Consider the following 14,230-nt stretch of genomic DNA (forward strand, 5'->3'; position numbering starts at 1 on the left):
AGCCCTCAGAGGTTCCAAACTTAGAACTGGCCATTACGGCAAGCAAACATAGCTAGGGAGAGTAAAAGGAGTAATTTATTAATGGACTATATCTGGAACAGCAGCTAGGCCACATCTCTGATTTCCCTCTCCCAAATTCTGTGTTAACAGAGATCCTGGCTATAGTGGTTTTGACCTCAGACAAAAACTAAAAACTTCCTCTCAAATTAAATTGAACTCTTTGTGAAGGGATGACATTGGCTTGTACTGTGGGAATTAGCATTTTTGTTTTGTCAAGAGCAGAGAGAGGGTAGAGGCAGGGGTGACCTGCTCTAGCCTGGCTACTTGCTAAACATCCCTGCATGGAGAAGAGTCAGCCACTGCGTCCAGCCTGTCCATGTGCACAGAGGTCCAAGTGAGAGAAGTCTGTTAGAAGAATAAGTATTCCTGAAACCCAACAGATTCTATCCTAGTCATCAGTCCATTATTTATGAATGATGAATAATTTTGATGAACCAAGGGTTATCAAATTTTTAAGAAGAAAAACTAGTAGAATAAAAAAGAACCAAGAAAAACAAATAGGGAGTACTAAAGAAAAGAACTTTTAACACTATAATTATAGTTCTTAAATATGATTATAATAAAAACTAAAGCAGAAAACAAATGATAAATCAGATAATGAAAACAACTAAGAATAAGTGGCTCTAAAGATTCCGGACAAGAAAGAATTACTGGAAACTAAAAGAATAACTTAAGAAGACCTTTCCATAGATTGGTTTGAAAGTAGAACTGAAACAATCTCTTAGAACATAAAACAAAGGCAGAAGATGGCAAACTTGAGATAAAAGTTAGGAGATACAGAGAATCTGTCCATGAGGTTCAACTTTCATCTAATATCACGTACAGAGGGGAGGGAAAAAGCGAAATGGTAAGTTTTTCTCAGAGGAATAATAGCAAGATATTTCGCCAAATTAAAAAAGACATGGGAAGGGAGAGGAGAGCAATGAATCAAAAGTCTGTCTAACAGTTTCTCAATGGAGGTAGTTTGAATTTTATACTAAATCAATCTTCATTGATGTGACAGTGATTCATTAATGTGACAGTCCTGTATATTATTAATAGATCTGGTAACAAGAAATGAGGTAAAAAGTGTAAACCATTCAAGATCCCTAGACCCTCACAGTAAATGCTAGGACCAATGATTTTCCAAGAATTATGACAACTGAATGTGCTCCACTTTTTATCAAATAGAAGACAGTACTACCTACATTGAAGAGCACTGGAAGGGATTTCTGCACCATTACCACATCTCCTTTACCCTTCTGCAAGTAACCTATATTTTTACCTGCTCCCCTTCCCTGATCTATACACTAGTCATCTTTAGATAATTTGGGTAAGGCCTCTGGAGAGACTTAAGCCTTCAAAGTGAATGCCAGTGGCAGCTTACTTTTTCATGGTAATAGAATTCTGCCCATGAATAGGTCCTAACCCTATGCATAGAACAAGTCAGCTTTTCCATTTTTGGAAAAGACTAGTGATGAGGTGATGGAAAGGGGGAGATGTCCATTTACAACAGCAATGATTGTATCACCAAAGATGTTGAAAACTAAACCCAATTGTCACTGGTTATGAAAAAAAAGCAGTAACAACAACAACAACAACCAAATGCCATGATAGAACAAATAGAACAGTAATCCTGAAAGAATATTGTTAAACAGTAGGATAGAAAATGTTTTGTTTAAAAAAAATCTTCTACTTAATGTTTTTGGAGAGGTTCAAGAAAGTTTTGTATCTATAAAATAAGAACAGTATGCTATGAAAAAGGAACAATCACAGAATAAGAACAATTATAGAATAAACTCTTGGGAATTAAGCATCTATTTGCTAAAATAAAATCTAAAAGAAGAATGGAAATACAAAATTGAAGAAATTTTCTACAACATGAAAATAAAGAACAAAGAAAAAAACTTAAGATATGCAAAAGGATCATCCTAGGAAGTACAATATTTGACTAATATCACTTCCATAAAATGCTTTGGAAATAGATGTTATCACATGCATTACTTATGGATTAAAATAAATTAAAGCAGTTATGTCAAAAGAAATTCTTCACGTATTTTGTATTGAATGGATTTTTTCTGTCGTCTATATAGAACACAGGTCTCAGGATCACAGATTCAGTCCTTCCCCTTTGGAAATTTAAGCATTCATGAAAATATTAATCTTAATCATTATCAAGACCTAAGATTTTAGGAATGTAGATCAGAAGAACTCCCCGGAAGGACAGCAGAAGGAGCAACCATATGATATGGGCTTGTTGTGCTTTATAGACCTGGGGGAAACTTGAGCCCACCTCCACTGTCCCACTCTGGGCTTAGGTGCTTAGATACCTCTTTGCCCTAAACTCACCAGTAGCTTCCCTCAGATATTTATCTGAATTGTTCCTCACTTCAGTCAGATTTTTACCCAAATATTGTCTCCTAAAAAGAGGCCTTCCCTGATCCTCTGAATAAAAATAGACCTCTCTAAGGTCTCTTCCTAAGGAGGAGAGAGAGTGACTTAAAATAGCCACTCGGAAGACCTCTCTAAGACCACTTCTGTCTGTTTGGCTGGCTTTATGTTTCTCCTTATAATTGCCTGGCATTATGCTCTCATTTTCTGTTTTTGCTACAGGAATGAAATGAATGCTCCATGAAGCACAGGACTTTGTTTTGTTCTCCTGGGTATTCCTTGTATTTGGCACATGGTAGATGGTCTCTATGTGCTATCATTTGGCAGATTTTGTGCAAAAATACCATGAGGGGACCTCCATGGTATTTTTTAAAATATATTTTCATATTTCAAGAAGCCTCCCTTTCTATTTTCCACTTTGGCCTTTAGTTCCCTTTCCTATCGAGGTAGCTATGAGAACCAGCAAAAATGCAGACAGGAGTGTGAAGGCAGAAGGGGCTGCCGCAGTTCTGGCTGTGGTTCTGTTTTATCCCTAAATGCTATTCCTGTGGAAAGTTTTACCCTTAGCCCTGCGACACATTCAAACCACATGGCTGTGTGAACTGCTGGAGTTCAAGCTCTTGGGAGTGGAAGTCTTTGAGGTTAGGAGAAAAATTTATAGAATTCAGATCATATGTTATTTGTTCAGCTTCAGTTACAAATGACTTAGCAAAACAAAAGTTTAAAGTTCCCAACTGAGCATTTAAAATAAAAATAGAATTTTGCAGGGAGTGCAGCACCTTTCTTTTTAAGAGGGAATAAGCAAGCAATGAGCATTTTCTGACAAATGGCATGACAGAAAAATCCAAGGTGGCCGTCCAAGGTGACTAACGGTCTTTGTGGAAAATAGAAAACTCTAGCTACCAATAACCTCCTTGCTTTTGCAATACTGAGAGAGATAGGGAGGTATATGCTTGGCTACAAATAATTCTGAAGTTCTAATGTGTCTAAGGATCTGAGTAGGAGGAAGTTGCTTCAGAGTGGCTATTTTGACTCTGTATCTTTGAAGTTTATTCCCTTGTACTTTTATAAGTTAAATGGAGGCCTCATTTTCTACCACTCTGCTCATCCATTACTAGCCATAACTGAGCAATTGTAAGAGTCAGTACTAGCAAGACAAATGATGCATTTGGGGAGGGACAACAATCAGATCTATAAACCATCTGACACAGAAGGTTGTGAAGCCATGATGAGAGGGCCAGATATTCTATTCCTTCTGTCTTCAATCTTGCTATACCATTGCACAATGCTGCTTCAATCCTGTGGAAATATTTCCCTCAACCTGGTGAGCTAATTTCATGTGAAATCTACCCAGTTGTCATTTGCATCGTGTAGCCTTCCCCTACCATTTTTTTCCCCAGATAGAGTCAGTCACTTTCTTCTCTGAGACCCTGCAGCACTTTTGTTTATGCCTCTGTTGCAGTCCCTATCTCGCATTGTAAGTAAGAGATTATCGTTTGCATCCTTCACTAGGTAATTAAGTTGTCAAGGGTAGAGACCAAAGTACTTTTCATTCCTGTGGTCTGTAGTGTGTAGTGCAGTGTCTGGCTCAGAAAGTGAATAAATGAGTGATGTTAGTCATCCATAATGTGCATTGATCTGCTACCTCCAATTTTCTGACCAAATTCTCCCATGGCCTGATGCTGCCCCTCTGCCTGTGGATGAAGTCATTGCAGGGGATTCTTCCTCTGCCAGTCTCCGGCAGAAATTGTGCAAAGCAACCACAGTGGCAGAGGCCACCCTGACTCCTACTGGTGTAATGGATCATTGCTAGAAGGTACACTGCTGTGTATTTCCTTCCCATTTTGGCAACTTCCCAGCAGACCCCAAAGGCTTACTGTTCTACCTGCTCCAGAAGCAGAGCTGTGGCTGACAGAAAGGTGGGATCTACTTCGTGGAGGTCTCTGCCTGTCTTTGATGACATACACTCTCTGCTGAGATGAACCAACAGTAGCATGGAGAAGCTCGTGCTGCTCCTTTAAATTAATTTTCCCTGCTGTGTTGAGTCTCTGCCTTCTCAAAAGAGTGACCAGATGTCTTTGAGTGCCTCTGGCAGGCTTGGCATCAGGAGATACTGCCATTTATCCAAGTATAACTCCAACAGGATGTCAGGCCGTGGTGCTAGAGAAGGGTCTCCTACCTGCCCTGAGTTTGGGGATGTTTTCAACACAGTCTGAATTCTTAGACATCTGCCTAGGGCTTAGTAAATTAATGCTTATTAATTTATCAATAGGTCCTTAAACCACAACAACAAAACCTCTCTGAGATATCTTGCCATGCAGGGAAGATGGGTCAAGTTCATTATTTCAGAACCTGGCATCATGCTTTCACCAATCAGGTATAGAACATAGCTGTGCTGTGCTGGTGTTGAGTCTGGGAGTGAGGCATCCTCGCCTGAGTAATGCCAATTACTAATGTCCATCCCTGGTAAAATTAATGGGTGGACTCTTGTACAGTTCAACTGTCTACCAGCCAAGTCACTGGACTGGTACTTTGACTGCTACTGTGGCTTTTGACTTTTGGTATGTTAATCTTAAAAAGAGTGAAATTTGTAGCTCACTGGAGGAATTATTAACAACACTGTTACAGGTGCTAGGTTTTAGAGCCCTGTGCATAGATGGTGGAGTACAAATTGCCCAAAATGGAGCAACAGGAACCCTAACTTCTAGGCTGCCACTGCCAACATCTATCTGTGTGGCTTTGGACCAGTCATCTCACTTTTCTGGGTTTCATACTCGTCTCACAGAATAGGAGGGTTCCTTCCAGCCTAGTAACTCTGGAATGGAGAGATCACTGGCAGTGTCAAGGGTTCTTATTTTCTGCCTACACAGGAAGGCTCTCTCTCAACAAACAAGATCCAGGTGGTCTGGTTTTGCTTTGTCCAGGTCTGTGCACAAAGACCCGTGCTCTTGGGACACCATTTTCATGGACTAGAATCCAGTGGTGCTGGTAGAATTGTGAGACACAAACGTGTATCCAAACCCACTTGTTTTTCCCTGAAAAACTGTGTCTATTTTTAATTTCATATCTGAAATTATATAGATAACAGTGTCTAAGTTATGTTGAAAAGTATGATTTTGTGGAAGGGAATCTGAATACTGTATACCCCTTAGCAAATAACATGCACAGAAATAGAGCTACCTCAAATCTAATGGCATATATATGTGTGTTTTTCCTCCAGCTCCCGTGGTTTAAAGGAATTACTCTTTCTGTGTATTTTCTCAAGTTCAGTGCTATCTTTGCTCCTTTCTCTGGCCTTTTCTATCTATTCTACTATTGATCTTTATGTGTTCTTCATTTCTCTCTTCATTTCTCTATCAGTCTTTCTCTTTTGTTTCTCATTCCTTTGTTCAAGCTTTCACCATCTGTCATCCCGATAACCACAGTATCTTTTGGTTTACCTACTCTAGTCTCTTTCCTTTCCAAGCCATGTTGCAGACCACTGCTTGATGGACCTTCTTGAAGAGCACCTCTGATTAAGCACAACCCTAGAATCTACACGGTTTACCAGCAGTGGTTAAAACAGTGGGTTATTTAGTCAGACTGTCTGGGTTTAGATCTGGGCTCTGCAGCTTGCTAAATGCATTCTTGTGTAAGTTACATACCTTTTGCAAGCATCACTGTCTTCTTCCATAAAGTGGATTTAATTATTGATCCAATAATGAAGACCTGTTATAGAGTTTACTTGAGAAAATATGAATATGTGCTTGGCATATAGCAGTTGTCCAAAACTAACAGCCACTCTGGTATTCATGGCTCTTCAGCATCAGGCCACAATATTTCTTTCCAAACGTGTGTCATTAACCCCTTTTTTATCACCTGTGTGAGTTTGGATTGTTCATTCATCCTTATAATGCATGGGGATGTTCCTACCTCTGCACTTGAACACACTTAGGTCTTTATACCTGATTCTTTAGTTACCCAGGATTAGATCAGTCATTCAGAAAAACATATGGAAAATTTCACAAATATCAAAAGTACTGAGAACAGTGAAATAAGCCTCAGATTGTGGCAACAATTATTAGTGCATCTCCAATCTTGTCTCAGCTTTACCCTGGAAAAGATTATTTTGAAGCAGATCCCAGATACTATATCATTCAGTCTGTAGGTACTTCCCTAAGTATCTCTAAAAGATAAGAACTCATTTTGAAAACAACCATTATGCCATTATCACATCTAAAAAAAATGAACGTTTTTTAAATATCAAAGATCTAATCAATGTTTAAGTTTCTCCAATTGTCTCAGAAATGTCGGTTACATAGTTTTTCATAGTTGATTGTTCAAATAAGGATCCAAAGCCCACCCATTGTATTTGGTTGATATGTTTATTCAATTTCTTTTAGCCTATACATTTCCCACCTCTTTTTTTTCTTTTGTAATTTATTTGTTACAGAAACAAGATCATTTCATGTAGAATGGTCCACATTCTGTCCTTTGCTCCTCATTTCCCCTGGTTAAACTTGCTCTTCTGAGTTCTGTACTGGTGGTAGGCAGTCAGGTCTACAGGCTTCATCAATCTTGAGTTTGAAAGCTGGGGCAAGAATCCTCCTTCCTAGGTAATATCAAGGAACATTTTCTAACCACTGAGTCGTGGGCATGGGTCTAGTTGTGCAGGAGGCATGAGTCACCTCTCCCATCCCAGGTTGCATGTTCCCCCTCCACGGCCTACCTCACTGATATTTTCTTGAGAACAAACATTTGCCTGTTATCAGAGCTTTGGAGGTGTGAGTTTTCCTTTCCTTCCTGTGATGGTTAAATTTAGGTGTCAACCTCACTGGATTAAAAGATACTCAGATGGTAAAACATTATTTCTGGGAATGCTTGTGCGGGTGTTTCCAGAAGAGAAGTCTGTGGACCAAATAAGGAAGACTTGCCTTCACCCTCTGTGGGCAGGCACAATTCAATGGGCTGGGGGCCCAGGGAGAGCAAAAAGGCAGAAGAAAGGTATGTTTTTTCTCTCTCTTCTGGAGCTGGGACATCAGAACTCCAGCTTCTTTAGCTTTTGGACACTAGGACTTGTACCCATGGCTTCTCAAGTTCTCAGGCCTCTGTCTTTGGACTGAGAGTTACACCACCCACTTCCCTGAGTCTGAGGCCTTTGGGCTTGGATTGACCATGTTAGCAGCTTCCCTGGGACTCCACTTGTGGACGGTATATTGTGAGACTTTTTAGCGCATTTCTCCATCATAGTGTGAGCTAATCCCCTCTCATTTATCTCTCTCCTCTCTCTCTATATATATAGATATAGATATAGATATAGATATAGATATATAGACGCACATATACATATATATATATCTCCAACTCTGTGTTGTATGTGTGTGTATATATGTATATGTATATATATATATATGTGTATATATATATATATCAAGAGAGAGCGAGATCCCTGCATGTCCTATTGGTTCTCTCTCTCTGGAGATCCCTAACTAACATACCCTTCAGGTGGAAATCAACTTTATAAACATCTTTTTCCTACTACTGAAACTGCTTAGCAAAGTTTTAGTAACAAACAAAATAACAGACCCACTAAGAACACTAGGTGGAGATTTTGAGTGCTTAGCCAGCGCCAGGCACTGTGCTGAACCTTTGACACACATTATCTCACATAATTTCACAAGAACTTTACAAGGAAGATATTTTACTATTCTCATTCTACAGAAGAGACCACTGAGGCACGGAGTTTAAGAACCTCACCCTAAGGGACTTTTAAATGATGTCCTGAGTGACTGGGATTGATCTTCAGTATTGGGTCCTTCCTGACCACTGTGATTTAGCCCTATGGATAAAGGGGATAACCCCCCTTTCTTGCCCCTCTCTATGAGAAATCTTGACTTTTCCTTGTGAACTGGGGCTGTTCAGTTACCTGGATGTTAATAGAACTTTGCTAGTAGTGGGTGAGGATGTTGAGAGTGTAAATTCAGTTTGGAACAATGTCGTGAGAGCTGCAGCTTCCTAGGCATTGCAGTATAGTAGTTGGAAGAGACTGTGAGTGTGGCTGATTGGAATGGACTCCTAAAGGCCACTTGCTGGTTGTGTGACCTTGGGCAAGTCACTTAACCTCTCTGTGCTTCAGTTTCCTCATAATAAAATATGTATACCAAATGAAAGCACTCAGAACAGGGCCTTGCATGTAGTAAGCACTCAGTGTTACCTGCTATGCTTGTCATTATCAATTCAATGTGTTTAAACAATGACCTGAAATAGAAAGCTTAAAAAAACCATTTTACCTGGATGGATTTGGAGAACATCCTGCTAAGTAAAGTATCACAAGCATCCAATGTACTCAATACCAATATGAAACCAGTAGATGAATACAGGCTATACCCACACAAGAGAAAAACAATTAAATTCAAGTGGGGGGGGAGGGGAGGAGAAGTGGGGAGGAGGAGAGGGGAGGAGGGCAGAGGTTAAGCTCCCATCTAAAGGGCACAATGTGGAGGTATATGGCACACCTCCTGGGTGAAGGTCTCAACTACAACTTGGACTTTACCTAACAAATGCAAACACAGTAACCTAATCATTTGTACCCTTATATTAATATGAAATTTTAAAAAATAACATTTTTATCTCATGCTGTGAAAAGGCTATCTTCCCCTTCCTTTAACTATTTCTTTCATACCCTTCTTTTCTTTCTTTTTTCCCTCATAGAGGAATTAGAAGAACTGAAGTCCCTTCCCACCCTGCTCCCCCCATCACACACATTTTAATTAAGGTATCTTTTGAGAAGGAATACTTTAATCCAAAGTGATCGCTTTGATACTCAAAGAGACACATTTGGAGGCTACTTGGCGAAGGGGAATTAAAGACAGAGAAGCTGAATAAATAGCAAGCAAAATGTTAATGTTTTGGCTTTGTGGTGTCTGCATCTGAGAGCACTCTTCGCAGATTTTCTGGCCGACTCCCGCTGGAAGCCCCCGGTGGCTCCTTTTGTGTGCGCGGGAGCCCTGGCTGCGGATCGCCGCGCTGCCCCTAGAGGTCAGTCTGATCCAGGGATTGTCCCGCATCCGCGCAGCTCTGGACCCGGCTGGAGAGGCTCTGGGCCGAGGACAATGCGGCTTCCAGGAGCCGGGCTTGGCCGCGGCCCGAATCAGGGGCTGAGCCAAGTGCTGTGACCTCCCGGGCCGTGCCCGCCCGGCGTCAGTTGGCCCTTCCTGCGTTCCCTTCTTTCTAAATGCCCGGAGAGGTTGAATTTTTCTTCAACATTATACTTGACTGGGGGATAGCCTCACATTTTGATGGCAAGAATAAAAGAAAAATAAAAATAAAGAAAAGGAAGAAAAGATGGCTTTCATGGCTTAGTAATAGTTTCTAATCAACTGTAATTTTTGCTTGTGCTACATTCAACCTAGTGCATGAAAGGGCCAGACAGTGGGTGGGCTGTGAGAGGCCCTGCATGTGAAGAAACCGAATTTCATCTTACAAGAAACGGTAGACCGGAGAAGAAAAATCAAGCAAACAAACCCCCCTTGTTATTACATTTATCTTACCTCAGTTATTTCCACTGTACATAATCTTATTATTTAAAAATTGATAGTGAATGATTACGAGTTATAAGGGCCTTGTGTTGATGTGAGAGTAGTTAGGGGTTAGATGACACACTAGCATAGCTGGTAACATCAAGAGGCAGGTTGTCCCTTTCAAATTCCAGGAGGCAGGCAAAGGGTTGGCACTAGCGATTTGTGAGGTCCTAGGGAGGTAACTTAGCCTCTCTGTGCCTCAGTTTACTTACCTGTAAAACAAGGTTAAATTGAGAAAATTTGTTTAAGAAAAAACCCTTAAAGAATAAGGGCGAGGACTCTGTGAATGTTGGCTGATCTTAATTATTAAGATTAGAAACATTACAAAGGAAGTTCTTCTACTTGTAGGGCTGGGTGGGAAAGACCTTTTTCATTTTAGGGAGCCCAACCTTAATCCTTCCTTCCACCCCATGATTGCCAAAGGGATCTTCTTTAAATACATTTTATGAGTCCCTCCCCCCATACAAAAACTCGCTGTCTGATGAAAGCATAAGGAATGTCACGGGGAATCCAGGGGTAGAATTAGGATTGAGGTGGTAAGGACCCATGTGAGAGGTACTGGGAGAAAAGCCTGCCCCAAGAGACATTTCCAGGGAAGAATTCTCAGGATTTAGGAAGCCCCTCAAGATTAACCTCTGAAGGAACAAGACCTTCGCTGGGACTTTGGCTGGTGGCTTTCCCGCTCTGTGGTAAAGTTAGGTGTGTATTGTTCATGCTCAAATCAGCCAATCTTAGCCTCCGAGAGATTCCACCCACTCTTGGCTTCTTGTGCAGGGGAGGCTTGTAAAAATGCTTCCTATGATGCAGATTGCTGGACAAGATGTCACTGCAATCTCCTCCTCACAAACTATCTTGGGTGCTATTTTTTTTTTCTGATGCACCCACCTTACAAAAGATAAATTGTAAGAAAGCTGACCCAACTGCCGACCACTCACTGTTTTTGAGCTTTTCTGTATTCTTTCCATTGCTTTTACTATGTCTGTGGTATCCCAAGATCTTGCCCTACGGACATTCCTTTCATTAGTCTGTAGTCTGTAAGGCTGACCTCTAATCCTTCCACCGAGCGAGCAGATCCTGAGATCTTTAAAGCCAATTACCAAGGCTCTGCAATTCTTCTTTTTTGCTGGTCTCTAACCATTCCCTATAGGGCATAATTTTAAGATTTGCCATTATCCCAGTCACTGTCAGTTTCTAGATCTTCTCCACTGTTTAGATATTGCTGATCACCTCTTAGATTTTGGTCATGATGAATGCAGTACATTCACCCTACACATATAGGGTCAAAGTTCCCCACGGTGCTAGTGTATCACCTGCTTTATTTGGAAGGCCATGCTGTCATTAAACATGTTAGTGCTTCTGATGGCAACAACATTTGGCTCTTAAATCATGGAGCATGGAGCAAAATAAACTCCGCAGCCTTTTTCATATCAATGGCCATTGAACCACACCACTCCCCATCCAGTCGGCTGGTTGTTTGAATCCAAAATCTGGATTCTATATTTAGCTCAACAATACCAACTTGCAAATTTTGTCTCCTTGGCCAGACATCGTGTATTCCTTGATGTCAGAAACTGTCTCTCAACTCTACATTTCTCGTGCCTATTACTATGCCTGGCATTTTATAGATGCTTAACAAATGTGGAATAAAAAAAGAATGGGCTACTAAGAGTCTTTGAATATTAAATTTCTTATCCATGACTCTTAACAATATTATCTATAATAATATATAAATATGTTGAAGTGTTTTGCATTTTCATCCCATATCAGTAATATTTCGATTAAGGCAGAGCTGTGTGGGACCTAATTAAACACCATCATTCATAAAATGTAATAAAAATAATGATGCTAATCAACATTGTCTGGATCACAGTTGATCAATGAACCATACTATTACTTCATTTTCCTATTATCTAGTTTATAGTTTTTTAGATCTTGAACATAAAGATTTCAGAACATTTTGTTGAATGGTGTGTTAAAATCAAGATGCACGATAGCCATGCATTCCCGAGACTCAAATATTATAACCAAGCATAGGAAATGAGGTCAGTGGATCCCAACTTGAGTCTTAGTAATTTTTTGTTTCCCCAGGCAAATTACTTAATCTATCACTATTACTAGTGCCTAGTCAAGAATTGTGAATTAATACTGAGTTGTTGTGTCAGTGGCACAAGATAGTCCTTATAAAGCATTTGCTGTGATGCCTGACAGGTAGTATACACTTAAAAATGCTAACTACTTTTGTTATCACTTTTATCAAGGCACCTACGAATTCCCTCCACTGGCTTAGTACCCAATAAATTGTGCATTCATCCTATCAAGTCTGTTTTGATTTTTTAAATACGTTTAGCCAGTTCCGTGTCCTTTAGCCAAAAACTGTGGTTGGCTCAATTTTTATCATATCAACCTTTTTTGTTTACTTGTTTGTTTTGTTTCTTTGCCTGGAAGAGACAAAGACCTGAGTGTGTTTCTTGTGAGCAGATGCATGTGTTTGTTTAAGCTGGTGGCACAGGGCTGGGAAGAGAATGAGACAGAATGGCCAACAGAAAACCTTGTAAATACAGGTCAGGCCAATGCAAAGAAAGTTTGTTGGCGAAATCATCTGTGTGTCAGTGATTTGTGAAAACTACATGCGGGGAGTTTTTTTTTTCTTAATCCACAAGGTAGTTTAAGCATCTGAGGTTGTTGTTACTTGCCTCTATGTGGTTTGATCTTTTGAATTTTATCATGCGATTTCTTTTGTTGTTTCAGTTGAATGTGTCAATATCCTCATCTGTCGGAGTTCCAAGGAATTGTTACCATGCACTGGTTTTCACCAAACCACTGTACTAGATTTTTTCTAAATTGGCTTTATGATCTTAATATTATCTAATTATCAAACAATCTTATAAATTACATATTAATATTGTAACTTTCCTGAGAGGTTGAGGAATTTGTCCAAGGTCACACAGCTAGTAAGTGATAAAAATAAGATCTGTTTGACTCCAACATTCACGGTTTTAACCATTGTATTAGATTAGCCTCTTTGGGACATGCTTTTGTCTTTAAGGTAATCTCAGTGGTCTCTGCAGCTCATTTCAGTGAGTTTTGGGAATTCTTTATGAAAGTGGGGGTAGCATATATATCACTAAAAAGGACCAAAGGGCCATAACACTTCTTGTTTTTTCCTCTGGAAGAAGTAGAACCAAAGGAGAAGTTGCATATAAATTATTCATAGACATCCATTAATTACCTTCTTTAGGTTTTGAAGTTGGACCCTTAGTTATTCAATTCATAATTGACTAATTAATAATTTAATTATTTCAACAAATATTAATGAAGCACTTACCATGTGCTTATCACTGTCCAAAGTGCTGAGGAACTATGGCCTTTCTTTAGAGTTTGTACATTGATCTAAACTGAGTACTCACTTTTGTGTGTGTGTGTGTGTGTGTGTTTTGTTTGTTGTTTTTTTGAGACAGGTTCTTGCTGTATTGCCCAAGCTAGAGTGCAGTGCAGTTTCAGGATCATAGCTCACTACAGCCTGGGCTCAAGCAATCCTCTAGCATTAGCCTTCCAAGTTGGTGGGGCTACAGGCATGCACCACTATGCCCGGCTAATTTCTCTACAATGTTTATAGAGATGGGAATCCCACTATGCTGCCTAGGGTGTTCTCAAGCTCCTGGCCTCAAGAAATCTTCCTGCTTTAGCCTCTCAAAGGGCAAGAATTACAGGCATGAGCCACTTAGTGTAGCTAGTACTCAGTTTTCAGAAAACTTCAATTCTAACTATCATGGTGACTTTAGTTCCCAGTAGATTGAAATATTTTTTATCCCTCTAATATAATTTATATTTATTTATATATACATGCATCTGAGTTCTGGCCTCTCCTCACACATCTTTGAAGGGGCCAGGTCCACATTCGTCCTGAAGCCTTCTCTGACCACAGAGCTACAGATTCCTCTTCTCCTATAAGTCTGTATGTGTGTCTATAACACCATTTTGTCCCATAAGATCATGACTGTTGGATTCTTATATTTCAAGTGTTCTTAACTTAGAGAGGGTCTAGAATCACCTATGGAGCTGTATCAGAATTCACATGCTTGGGTTTCTCCTAACCAAATATTGTCTGTCTTTCTTTCTCTTTCTTTCCTTCCTCTCCTCTCCTCTTCTTTTCCTCCCTCCCTCCTTTCCTTCCTTTCAAGGTAGAGTCTCCCTTTCTTATCCTGGGTAGAGTGCCATTGCATCATAGCTCACAGCAACCT

The sequence above is a fragment of the Otolemur garnettii genome, unplaced genomic scaffold (assembly GCF_000181295.1).
Source record: "Otolemur garnettii isolate 467f Iridium unplaced genomic scaffold, OtoGar3 scaffold00028, whole genome shotgun sequence".
NCBI lineage: Eukaryota > Metazoa > Chordata > Mammalia > Primates > Galagidae > Otolemur > Otolemur garnettii.